The sequence below is a fragment of the Lycium barbarum genome, chromosome 4 (assembly GCF_019175385.1).
Source record: "Lycium barbarum isolate Lr01 chromosome 4, ASM1917538v2, whole genome shotgun sequence".
Lineage (NCBI taxonomy): Eukaryota > Viridiplantae > Streptophyta > Magnoliopsida > Solanales > Solanaceae > Lycium > Lycium barbarum.
In genome coordinates, this window is record NC_083340.1 from 138,245,598 (window position 1) to 138,259,389 (window position 13,792).

Here is a 13,792-nt window from a genome sequence, read left to right on the forward strand (position 1 = left end):
CCAATGTGGTATCCTAATCCAGTCCCCTCGGGTTGCAAGGAGGTTATTTCTTTAAGCTCTTTGTAGTTTGAGTTGAGTACAGCCTTTGTGGTTTTCCTCGTTCACCACCAACGTTTACAAGGTTGGTTTTCACTCGCTCACCAACAACGAACAAGGTTTGGTTTTGACACGCTCACCAACAACATACAAAGTTGGTTTTTCACTCGCTCACCAACAACGACTCTTTGGTTGTTTTTCACTCGCTCACCAACAACGACTCTTTGGTTTTCACTCGCTCACCAAATAAACGAACAATGACACAACCTCTCAATACAAAGCCTCACCAACTATATTATATCTCTCCTCTCTTTTTTTGTTTACACAGTAAGTCACTCAGGATTACAATGCTTATGAAAAGTAGAGCAAAGAACTTGAGAAGGTTGAGATGAAAGTATAAGTGGCTGCGTACTTCGACTATTGTAGTGTCTTCTCTTTTTATACTCAGTCTGTGAATATTCTAGTCGTTGAACTGTTTTCTAATTTTGGAAAAGAATTTTCTTTGTTGTTGACTTCTTCTCCAACGTTCCTTTGAATGCTCCCCTTGATTCGGCTTCCAGATTTTGTATTGATGGAGAAGGAATTCTCATTCCATGTATAATCTGCTCCTGTAGAATAGAAAGATCTTTTTCCTTCTATTTTGTCTTCTTTGAATCAAGGCTTCTAATTGTATTGCCTTCTTAGCAGACCCTCTTCCATAATTGTTGGCATTATCCAAAATTAGCTTTTCCTTGCATCTTGGTGGGTAATCTTTCCATACGTACAGCTTTGACAATTATGCTCCTTTATTACAATATCTATCTTTCCTTCATTAACTTAATACTAGATCACATCTCACGTAGCACTTTTCCTTTTATAAGTCTTTGACCATTCTTGCACTTCCCTTTAATTCTTTGATGATGGATCTTTTAATCAAACTTGCAAATATCTTTGCAGATTACATCATCCAACCTGATATAATAATCCTCGTATATTCCTTTTCTATTTGAGCACCCAAAAATATATTCTCCAGCATCTCGTATTTCCATAATTTTGTAGTGTAAATCCAACACCTTCCTTTCAAAGTTGTAGCAAGTGTATTCAAATTTGAGATCTAAATTTGAATATCTCTTCCCTTTTATAGAATATCTTCTTTCCAACATAACGAACATTCTTCCCATTAATTTCTCTAAACTCTTCTTCTGGCTTGTACAAATATGAGATCTTACTTAAGCAACCTAAGAGAATTTCAAGATCCTCTTCATTTCACCTTGGATCTTAATTTATATCAATTTGAATGTAATCACACCTGTCTTCTAGTAGTTGGACTTTGATCACTCCGAACATGAACACTTTTGTACACTTAAGACTTTTGGCATATCTTGATACTCCAAGATTGTGGACCTTCCTTAAGTAATAAATTGATCTCGATCTTTCCCTTTTCTAGAATATTTTTCTTCCATAGGATCGTAGTAAATATTCTTTCCATAATTCTTACACCTTGATTTGAGTAAGTATTTTCCTTCTACATCTTCTTCCGTAAATTCCATCTCGTAATACCTTCTTTTCCATATTTGATTAAATCTTCACCAAATCCTTCTTCATCAAATAAACCTGTACCAAAAGTAAATTTACCACAAGTAAATGTTCTTTTATTAATAATTATGTTGGTTTGTTATCATCAAAATTGATAGGTGAAACCTTGGACCTTACAACCTTCACACTCACTAACTTAAATATCTATATACGACCAAAGAATGTGGTGCAGCTGATAGGGATGCTCCTCCTTTCATCACAGATTTCGGGTTAGAGCCCTGATTATGGAAAAATTCTTGGTAGGGAGCGCTTTCCCCGAATGGGCATATGCAGCATGAATCTGGATTTAGTCAGGCTCCAATGCAGATCCCGGACACCGAGCGAGAAAAAAAAAACTTAAATATCTATAATTTTTTCCCTAGGTGCTCTTTCCAATATCATGAATTATTCGCAAAGTAACTCTTATTTTGATGACATCAAAGTTATACTTGGATAAGAATTAGATCCTTTGCCTTTTAGGATATAATGTAATGGATTAGATGACCAATAAATGTACACAGAGACGCAGTGCGATGGCGGCTGTATATTTGCAAGCGTATAAGGTTGAACTTCTGGCGGCGTAAAAATTTAAGTGCACCGAAAATTTATGTCAAATTAAATTAATGTACAATGATTAAGTAATTTAAAGTAATAAATATATGTATTAATTAATCATAATTAAGTGATACTAGTGTATGTACAAATACATAAAATGCATCCGTTGGTTTGACTCAACTATTCCATAGAGATAAATCTTTACCATAGTACGTGGGCTTAGCCATTTTTAAGTCCCATAATTGAAATAAGTCATTGTTATGGACTTTCAAAATTCACAAGTTAGACTAGTCCATGTCAATAGCTGTGAAAACACTGATTGACATTGGCTATTTGAAAGTTGTAACCATCTCCATCATGTCTCAGTTCGAGCCCTAAATTTGAAACTGTCTTTGTTAGGAAGCACCCTCCCCCCCCCCCCCCCCCCACCCCCTACACACACCCAATGTGAGACTTTCGGCTTCTGATTAATCGGGCCTAATATAAATATCCTACAGAGGGTGGGAAACAAAAAAAATCATAGTCCACATTGATAAACTCTCTTGACATTTTTCGCTTCTAGAACAGATTTTTGGTGCTTTATTATTCTAACATTCTCTTATTCAATTGAGAAGTTTCTCCGATTCGTCTACCAAAGTTCGATAATGTAAAAAAGAAAGAATTATCGACGTGTAAGCTCAATTGGATGTCTAATCGTCATTAAAGTTGAACTTAGTGATTGTAACTTTAAGGTTACCTAAAACCTTCTAATGTTCACATGCCTAAAACCTTCTAATGTTCACATGCCTAACCAAAAATATTAAATAGAGAATAAAGCTTTAAGTTGCAGATTTACTCTTTTCCTAACCTTAACTTTCTTTTCCATGCAAAGCCAAGGTAAAAAACACATTTAATGCTTGCAACCACTAAATGACATTAAAGCTTGAAGAGTAAATAGAGAAACATTAACCCATTTCATTAGAAATAAAAATCATTTAATACATAAGCAAAACAAGAGATTCAATCCAAACTTTAACAATGTATACTTCCATAAACAAGGTTCAAGTATTGAAATGAAATACTACACACTAAAATATTCAATACATAGCAAGAGTTAAAGAAATGGGTAAAGAATTTCTCATTGTGTGCCTCCAAATCTTCAAACCCTAGTTGTGGTTGGTGCCTCTTGCTCCTAAGCTTGAAAGGGTTAGCCAAAGATAAGAATGATGTCTACCTAAGTCATGCTCTTATAGCTCCCAATTTTCCACATCCAAATATGACCAAAACAGCCCAAAAATTTCAGATTTGAAGATCTGACGTTTTTGCATTTTTAGCCACTTTTCTCATTTTCTTCAATTTGACCTCTTTTTTACTTGTTTTCACTTGGTTTCTTTCCCGATCACTTCTAAATCTTATAAACCTATAAACTGGAAGTAAACAACATTAAATTCACTATTTTCTCAATCAAACAAATCAGAAGTCTAAGATTAAAGAAGAGCTAATTAAGTTGGAAAAATACCAACTTATCACCAGTCCAAACCCCACCTAACCTTAACCTCTTGCCTACCCCCCCCCCCCCCCCCCACCACCAGAAGTTGCACTCCAAATTTAAAAAAAAAAAAAAAAAAACTAATAATGTTTTACTTTGAATATATGTAAATGCTCTATTCTAATTAGCGTACCAAATACAAAAAAAATGAATAGGTAAATCATTTATATTCTGAGAAAATAATTTTCTTGTTTTATCATCTAGAAGAGTGTTTGGAAAATAATTTTCTTGTTTTATCATCTAGAAGAGTGTTTGGCATGATGGAAAATATTTTCTTTCACGAAAATATATGATTCAAGAAGTTGATTACAAATAATGTATTGCACGTTCTGATGAGAAAGGTGTAAAAGGAGATTGACTCTTTAGAGAATTCAAGAAAAAGATTATAAAATCTACACATTTTCTACCTAGGAAGAGTAAAGAAAAAAAGAAAAAGATTGTAAAATCTACACATTTTCTATCGAGGAAAAGTAAAGAGAGAAAACTAGGATCAATCAAAACTCAAAATATTATCTTTCTTTTTTTATTTATAAAGAATACTCATGGTGTTTTAATTTATGTAATAGTTTCACTCGGTATGAAGTTTTAGTAGAAAAAAAAAGTTTTTCGAAACTTGTTTTCTTAAAAGTTTAAAGGGAAAAGTTTTTGTGGCTCCATAACATTTGTGTGGACTATAAAAGCTTTTCATTAAAGGTGAAATACTTAACATTTTTTTTTTTCGGAGTGCCCTTCAAAAGCATTGATCTTTAATTTTTAGCCATCAAATTTGAAATCTTTAGTTTTTGTCCTTTGCCTAAAAACCTATGGGTTCCGGGTTCAAACCCTCGCTCATACAAAAAAAAATGATATCACAAGGCAGAAGTTTAGACAAACTCTACCTGATGGCTTGCAAAACTATGCCTGAGGACTAACTTTGGCTTGCAAAACTCTGCCTGCAGGTAGAGTTTTGCATTCAAAATCTTACCTGAGGCCTAACTTTTGCCCGAATAGGCCTAACTTTGCTACAAAACTCTGCCTTGCGTTTTTTTTTTATTAAGCCGAGATTCGAACCCCAAATCTCATGATATTAGGCGAAGGACAAAAATTAAAGACCACTAATTTGCTGGGGAAAAATTAAAACCACCCCAAAATAAGGGCATTCCTGCGAATTGCCCAATACGTAAAACGAAAATTTTAAACTTCAATTTTTTTTAAAAATATAAAAATATGTCATTCTTTTTAAAATGAACTAATAAAAAATTTGTATCACATCAATTGAGACGAATTGAATACCATTTACTTAAAATGCCCCATAGAAATTTAAATAAGTCTACTTTAGGTAAATTTGGGCCCCCAGGGAATCTTATTAGCTCAGTCGCTTGGTGAACTGAACTTCCACCTTGTTGGTGAAAGTTCGATTCCCTACCTTGTAATCTCCTCTCTTATTTTCCTTTCCACTACTTCCAATTTAAAGAAAAAAGAAAATTGAGGCCCCCAAAAGGGTGATGCCTAAAGTAAATGCTTTAGTTGCTTCACCCATTAGCCGACCCTGCGTATATGTATATGTATGTTTAACTTCTGTGATACAAAACAATTATTGGATATTAGAGAATGATTTTACAACAAATTCCTAAAAAAGTTATTATTATTTAAATAAGTTTTGAGCTTCAAATTACAAATTTAAAAAATATTCATTAAAGACACACAAAACTCAAAAATCTATATACACAATATCTAGAGAATAAAAGAGAGACTAGATACTCAAATTGATATTTAATGCACAATTGCACATAACGATAGAATAACAGCAATAAAAGACAGTGACAAATTTTTCAACTAATTAATAGAAGGATTACACTGTAAAATTAGATTAACTACAATTACATAAATACAAGGTAAAGCACCTAGTCAAAAAATAATATATGACATATAATATAAAAATATACTATAATTGCTACACGGTGGCATTGAAAATTAAGGGCAGAATAGAAATTACATAAGTATAAGGGGGTAATTGCCCATTGGTCAAAGCTGGTGAAGAAGCTTGATTTTTTGAACAATTTAAGAAATAAATAGAAATTTGATCAGGTACGGAATTTAAGAAATAAATAGAAATTTTTATTAGTTTGATCAGGTACGGAATTTAAGAAATAAATAGAAATTTTTTAATCTTGTTATCCTAAATTAATGAGGTATATAATGTACTAAAATATTCTTTAAATCCTGTAATTATAAATTTGTCATGTAGAATGTTTGAATTGTCGATTTACTAAATTTCGAAAGAGGAACTCTTCTTGAATATACCAAAAAAAAAAAGTAAGACACTTAAATTGAGACGGAGGGAGTACCTTTTTCTTTATGTAATTAAGGATTGTTCATAATGAATCAATTTGTATTCGCTACAATGTCAACTGCAAATTAAATGGAATATTTTTTTTCTCATAAAAATAAGAGCATTTCATCAAGTATAGAATGAGTCACATCCAAGTTATAAAGAAACAGATATCACAAAATGTTCAACCTCTTGATCTAAAGAAACTGTGAGTATATCTATTTTGAGTTTGTAAAGTTGTTTTACAAGACAAATAGTTCTGCAGCTTTATTAATTTTTATTAGTCCACAACCACATGGAACCAAACAAATTTAAGAGTGTTTTATGTCTTCCAACAGAATACTTTGTTGGAAGAAAACGAAGTTGTGGGCTTTGACGAAGTAGCGAGAAAATTGATCGAACGACTTGTTGAAGGAACCGATAAATTAGATGCTATTCCTGTGGTGGGGTTGCCTGGACTTGGCAAAACTACACTGGCAACAAAAGTCTATAAAGATCTTGATCATGAGTCTCCTGGTTTTTACAAGAGAATTTGGGTTCGAGTAGGCCGGGAATTCATACGAAAAAAGGTCCTCCTTAGTATTCTGAAAACGTACACAAAAATCACTGAAGAACATCAGAATAAGGAAGAGAATGAACTGCTGGAGATAATATGTGGACACATTTCCAGAGGACGTAAATGTCTCATTGTGTTGGACAATATGTGGGATACGAAGGTTGAGGATTTAGTCAGGAAAGCTTTCCCGGAAGATGAAAACAAAGGCCAGCGAATCTTGATCACCACTCGTGTGAAACCTGTTGGTAGATATGCCAATGAGGATCCTCACTATTTGAAGTTTTTGGAAGACAATGAAAGTTTTCAATTGTTGCAAAAAAGAGTTTTTGGCAGTAATAGAAGGTGTCCTGATGAGTTTGTAGGACATGCAATACGTATTGCAGAACGATGTGGTGGACTGCCACTTGCACTAGTGGTGGTTGAAGGAGCTCTAAGAGGACGTACAAACCAAATCGAGTGGGAAATGATTAGCGACAATGTAGGACAGTACCTTATAAATGAAGATGACCCTGAGAGCTGCTTGAAATATGTGGAAATGAGTTATGATCATCTAGACGAAGAGATGAAGCCGTGCTTCCTGTATTGTGCCGCCTTTCCACGAGGATTTGAAATTCCTGCTTGCCGAGGGTTTGATAAAGTACTCCAAGTTAAAGGGCACCCTCGAGGATATAGCGGAGTATTACTTGAATGAACTTGTCAATAGGAATTTAGTGATGGTAATGCAAAAAAGGGCTGATGGTCAAGTAAAAACATGTCGTCTACACGACATGTTGCACCAGTTTTGCAAGTTGGAGGCTGAAAATGAAGGTCTTGTCCAAGAAGTATCTAAGAAATCTGATCTTAATATATCAGATAATCTAGATACATCTCGTCGATTGTGCATTGAATTCTCTCTTTTGAAAGATCTCTACTCCAAAGAAGGGAAAGATCTTTCCTCTTCCAAAGAAAGGAAAGATTCTTCCTCCACCTACAGGAACAATATTTTCTCCAAAGAAGAAAATCTTGAGCATGTTAGGTCTTTCTTATGTTTTTTCGAAAAACAAATAGGAAATGTGGATCTTGATAGCATTCCACCCTTCCCTGATGCATCTCCTCTGATTAGGTTCTTGGTCGTTGAACCTTTCAATTATTTTTTCAAAAAGGATTTCAGCTTTGGTGAGTTTCAGAATATAGAAACTCTTATTTTTAATACAGAGATGCGCACCATCGATATAAAAGCAGACATATGGAGCATGCTAAAGTTGACACATCTGCACACCAATGTCCCTGCGAAGTTGCCATCCCCTAGGCCTGCTAAAAAGAAAAGATATGTAGAATCATCTCGCCTATAAACCCTTTCTAGAGTTGAACCAGGAAATTGCAGAGAAGATGTGTTTGAAAGGGCTTGTAATCTCAAAAAAAGTGAGTATTCAAGGGAATATGGTTTGAGTTTTTTTAAACTAACAAGGCTGGATTCAACAATTTTGAAAAGCTAGAGTGCGTGAAAAAATTGAAGCTGTTGAATGTTTCTGGCAGCTCCAGGAACAATGTTCCTCAACTTCAAATTTCTCCAATATTCCTCAAGTTTCTATGCAAACTGAAGAAGTTTACTTTGTCCAAAACAAAGTTTGCTTGGAGTGATGCGAATAGACTAGGGGAATTAGAATGCCTTGAAATCCTTAAGCTGAATGAAAATGCTTTTAGTGGGAAGACCCGTAGTGAAAAGACCTGGGATTCAGTAGGTTTTGGCAAACTCACGGTATTGTGGATTAACGGGGCAGATTTTGAAACTTGGACGGCTTCAAACTCTGCATTCCGAACACTTAAGCGCCTTGTTCTTATATCATGTTGTGAGCTTGAGGCCGTTCCATCTGAGTTCGCTGGTGTAAATAGCCTTCATGAGATGACGCTGAAGAGCACAGAGAAAGCATCGGGATCAGCACAAGTTATCGAAGCCATGAAGAAAAAGATGTGCAAAGACAAGCAGGCTGCGGAAAGCGAAGTTCGAGAGAGTTTCATATTCAAGCTCACTAGATCATCCAACTGAGCAGCTAGCTGAATGCAACACCACACGGTCAAGCTCATCAAAAAGGTTAGTGGAATTCATCTTGTTTTGAGATTATTATGATTTTGATCACTAAGTGTATGTTCATATATTCATGTCCCCTCAGGCCCTATCCGTTTTCAGTAGAGAATATTATAAAGAGACAGCATCTATAGATGTATATGTATATAATGTGTGTGTGTGTTTCATTTGGTAGAATGTCTCCATGTTTGTATCTGTAATTCATGATCATTATTTAACTCCTCATACATACTACTACTAATTTTCCTACACGTGCTAATTTTCTTCCTTTGCGCAGGAGAGAGAATCAGGACAATATTGACCTTACTGGGGTCATGGACAACCTGATATGGTGTTCATTGGTATCTGCTTGACTTTTGTTTATTAAAGAATTTTGAAGTTGAAATTTCGTCTCTGGGTGGTTTTGGAGATGTTGAATAAATGCGCTCCACTGTCGGCTTCTTGGGTCTGCGCTCACTGCTGCATTTCGAGTTCTCGATACTGTAGGTGTTTGCTTTCTACGTTTGTAACATCTTCTCTATTCTGTTATGGTTGTATTTGCTTTGTTTCATTCTCACAAAGTTGTGTTTTGGTTGTATTTGGTTTGTTTCTAATTTCAAGTTTCAACTATCTTTGTTTTGTTGAGAGACATGTATGTTCTATTATTCCAACCAAATAAGGTGTTGTGTCTTATAGGTCTTCGCTAAGTTTATTTTTTGTATATATTCTTGTCCAGTGGCAACTTGGAATTCAATATTTTCCATTAACCAGTTTAAATTTTACACTATTAGATCACTCAAAGAATATCTACATGTAAATCTGAATTCGTATCTTGAATTAACCTATCGTTTTAAGACTCTGACTTCTGTAATTACTTCATTTTCTCTAATATGGCAATCCATGAATTTCCATACTTAATTATTTAAATATATTCCCCTTATATTCTGAATTGTACCTTGCTCGCTCTTATTGGAGATGGTTTCACACCATGCAGGCTTAATATAATCAGTGGTGGAGCTTGAATTTTTCACTAAGAGGGTTCAGGGTTCAAAATATGAAAAATAAACGCACGAAGAAATCAAAGGGGGTTCAACATCTACTATATATAAAAAAATAAAAATTAACCATATGTAACTAGTGTAATTTTCCGCCGAAGGAAATTCGGATCGAATGAACCCCCTAAGCCTTACTGGTTCCTCCCCTGAATATCTATATAAAATGCCAAAAGTTATCATAACAAATGCTTCTCCTAAAACAACTTTTTTGGCTAAATAATCCGCAACAAGATTTTCTTTGTGATATCAATCTACTATTAATGCCCTGGAAAGACTGAGATCAACCTGCACAAATATTATTTAGTTTCACAAAGGAGATATCAGAAACAAAACGTATGGATTATTGTTGAGCGAAACACTTTCCTACGTCATTCTTTTGTTCTTCACTTTTGAAAAGTTCAATGCTTTAGTCATGGCAAAGGAGTGGCTGGCAAGATGATAAAGAATTCATCAATATCCCCTATCGAATGGAAGATAGGACTCTGGTCTTCCCGACAGGGAAGTTTGTAGGGGTATACTTTAGCGAGGAACTCAAGTAGGATGTTTGAATTGTCGATTTACTAAATTTCGAAAGAGGAACTCTTCTTGAATATACCAAAAAAAAAAAGTAAGACACTTAAATTGAGACGGAGGGAGTACCTTTTTCTTTATGTAATTAAGGATTGTTCATAATGAATCAATTTGTATTCGCTACAATGTCAACTGCAAATTAAATGGAATATTTTTTTTCTCATAAAAATAAGAGCATTTCATCAAGTATAGAATGAGTCACATCCAAGTTATAAAGAAACAGATATCACAAAATGTTCAACCTCTTGATCTAAAGAAACTGTGAGTATATCTATTTTGAGTTTGTAAAGTTGTTTTACAAGACAAATAGTTCTGCAGCTTTATTAATTTTTATTAGTCCACAACCACATGGAACCAAACAAATTTAAGAGTGTTTTATGTCTTCCAACAGAATACTTTGTTGGAAGAAAACGAAGTTGTGGGCTTTGACGAAGTAGCGAGAAAATTGATCGAACGACTTGTTGAAGGAACCGATAAATTAGATGCTATTCCTGTGGTGGGGTTGCCTGGACTTGGCAAAACTACACTGGCAACAAAAGTCTATAAAGATCTTGATCATGAGTCTCCTGGTTTTTACAAGAGAATTTGGGTTCGAGTAGGCCGGGAATTCATACGAAAAAAGGTCCTCCTTAGTATTCTGAAAACGTACACAAAAATCACTGAAGAACATCAGAATAAGGAAGAGAATGAACTGCTGCAGATAATATGTGGACACATTTCCAGAGGACGTAAATGTCTCATTGTGTTGGACAATATGTGGGATACGAAGGTTGAGGATTTAGTCAGGAAAGCTTTCCCGGAAGATGAAAACAAAGGCCAGCGAATCTTGATCACCACTCGTGTGAAACCTGTTGGTAGATATGCCAATGAGGATCCTCACTATTTGAAGTTTTTGGAAGACAATGAAAGTTTTCAATTGTTGCAAAAAAGAGTTTTTGGCAGTAATAGAAGGTGTCCTGATGAGTTTGTAGGACATGCAATACGTATTGCAGAACGATGTGGTGGACTGCCACTTGCACTAGTGGTGGTTGAAGGAGCTCTAAGAGGACGTACAAACCAAATCGAGTGGGAAATGATTAGCGACAATGTAGGACAGTACCTTATAAATGAAGATGACCCTGAGAGCTGCTTGAAATATGTGGAAATGAGTTATGATCATCTAGACGAAGAGATGAAGCCGTGCTTCCTGTATTGTGCCGCCTTTCCACGAGGATTTGAAATTCCTGCTTGCCGAGGGTTTGATAAAGTACTCCAAGTTAAAGGGCACCCTCGAGGATATAGCGGAGTATTACTTGAATGAACTTGTCAATAGGAATTTAGTGATGGTAATGCAAAAAAGGGCTGATGGTCAAGTAAAAACATGTCGTCTACACGACATGTTGCACCAGTTTTGCAAGTTGGAGGCTGAAAATGAAGGTCTTGTCCAAGAAGTATCTAAGAAATCTGATCTTAATATATCAGATAATCTAGATACATCTCGTCGATTGTGCATTGAATTCTCTCTTTTGAAAGATCTCTACTCCAAAGAAGGGAAAGATCTTTCCTCTTCCAAAGAAAGGAAAGATTCTTCCTCCACCTACAGGAACAATATTTTCTCCAAAGAAGAAAATCTTGAGCATGTTAGGTCTTTCTTATGTTTTTTCGAAAAACAAATAGGAAATGTGGATCTTGATAGCATTCCACCCTTCCCTGATGCATCTCCTCTGATTAGGTTCTTGGTCGTTGAACCTTTCAATTATTTTTTCAAAAAGGATTTCAGCTTTGGTGAGTTTCAGAATATAGAAACTCTTATTTTTAATACAGAGATGCGCACCATCGATATAAAAGCAGACATATGGAGCATGCTAAAGTTGACACATCTGCACACCAATGTCCCTGCGAAGTTGCCATCCCCTAGGCCTGCTAAAAAGAAAAGATATGTAGAATCATCTCGCCTATAAACCCTTTCTAGAGTTGAACCAGGAAATTGCAGAGAAGATGTGTTTGAAAGGGCTTGTAATCTCAAAAAAAGTGAGTATTCAAGGGAATATGGTTTGAGTTTTTTTAAACTAACAAGGCTGGATTCAACAATTTTGAAAAGCTAGAGTGCGTGAAAAAATTGAAGCTGTTGAATGTTTCTGGCAGCTCCAGGAACAATGTTCCTCAACTTCAAATTTCTCCAATATTCCTCAAGTTTCTATGCAAACTGAAGAAGTTTACTTTGTCCAAAACAAAGTTTGCTTGGAGTGATGCGAATAGACTAGGGGAATTAGAATGCCTTGAAATCCTTAAGCTGAATGAAAATGCTTTTAGTGGGAAGACCCGTAGTGAAAAGACCTGGGATTCAGTAGGTTTTGGCAAACTCACGGTATTGTGGATTAACGGGGCAGATTTTGAAACTTGGACGGCTTCAAACTCTGCATTCCGAACACTTAAGCGCCTTGTTCTTATATCATGTTGTGAGCTTGAGGCCGTTCCATCTGAGTTCGCTGGTGTAAATAGCCTTCATGAGATGACGCTGAAGAGCACAGAGAAAGCATCGGGATCAGCACAAGTTATCGAAGCCATGAAGAAAAAGATGTGCAAAGACAAGCAGGCTGCGGAAAGCGAAGTTCGAGAGAGTTTCATATTCAAGCTCACTAGATCATCCAACTGAGCAGCTAGCTGAATGCAACACCACACGGTCAAGCTCATCAAAAAGGTTAGTGGAATTCATCTTGTTTTGAGATTATTATGATTTTGATCACTAAGTGTATGTTCATATATTCATGTCCCCTCAGGCCCTATCCGTTTTCAGTAGAGAATATTATAAAGAGACAGCATCTATAGATGTATATGTATATAATGTGTGTGTGTGTTTCATTTGGTAGAATGTCTCCATGTTTGTATCTGTAATTCATGATCATTATTTAACTCCTCATACATACTACTACTAATTTTCCTACACGTGCTAATTTTCTTCCTTTGCGCAGGAGAGAGAATCAGGACAATATTGACCTTACTGGGGTCATGGACAACCTGATATGGTGTTCATTGGTATCTGCTTGACTTTTGTTTATTAAAGAATTTTGAAGTTGAAATTTCGTCTCTGGGTGGTTTTGGAGATGTTGAATAAATGCGCTCCACTGTCGGCTTCTTGGGTCTGCGCTCACTGCTGCATTTCGAGTTCTCGATACTGTAGGTGTTTGCTTTCTACGTTTGTAACATCTTCTCTATTCTGTTATGGTTGTATTTGCTTTGTTTCATTCTCACAAAGTTGTGTTTTGGTTGTATTTGGTTTGTTTCTAATTTCAAGTTTCAACTATCTTTGTTTTGTTGAGAGACATGTATGTTCTATTATTCCAACCAAATAAGGTGTTGTGTCTTATAGGTCTTCGCTAAGTTTATTTTTTGTATATATTCTTGTCCAGTGGCAACTTGGAATTCAATATTTTCCATTAACCAGTTTAAATTTTACACTATTAGATCACTCAAAGAATATCTACATGTAAATCTGAATTCGTATCTTGAATTAACCTATCGTTTTAAGACTCTGACTTCTGTAATTACTTCATTTTCTCTAATATGGCAATCCATGAATTTCCATACTTAATTATTTAAATAT

General features: G+C 35.3%; 2 pseudogenes; both read left to right on the forward strand.

Annotated features, from left to right (window-relative positions):
* The first annotated feature begins 2,123 nt into the window (after positions 1–2,123).
* LOC132637889 (putative late blight resistance protein homolog R1A-10) lies at positions 2,124–8,605 on the forward strand (annotated as a pseudogene).
* A 176-nt stretch (positions 8,606–8,781) lies between these two features.
* Positions 8,782–12,883, forward strand: LOC132637892 (putative late blight resistance protein homolog R1A-10; annotated as a pseudogene).
* Positions 12,884–13,792: the final 909 nt, after the last annotated feature.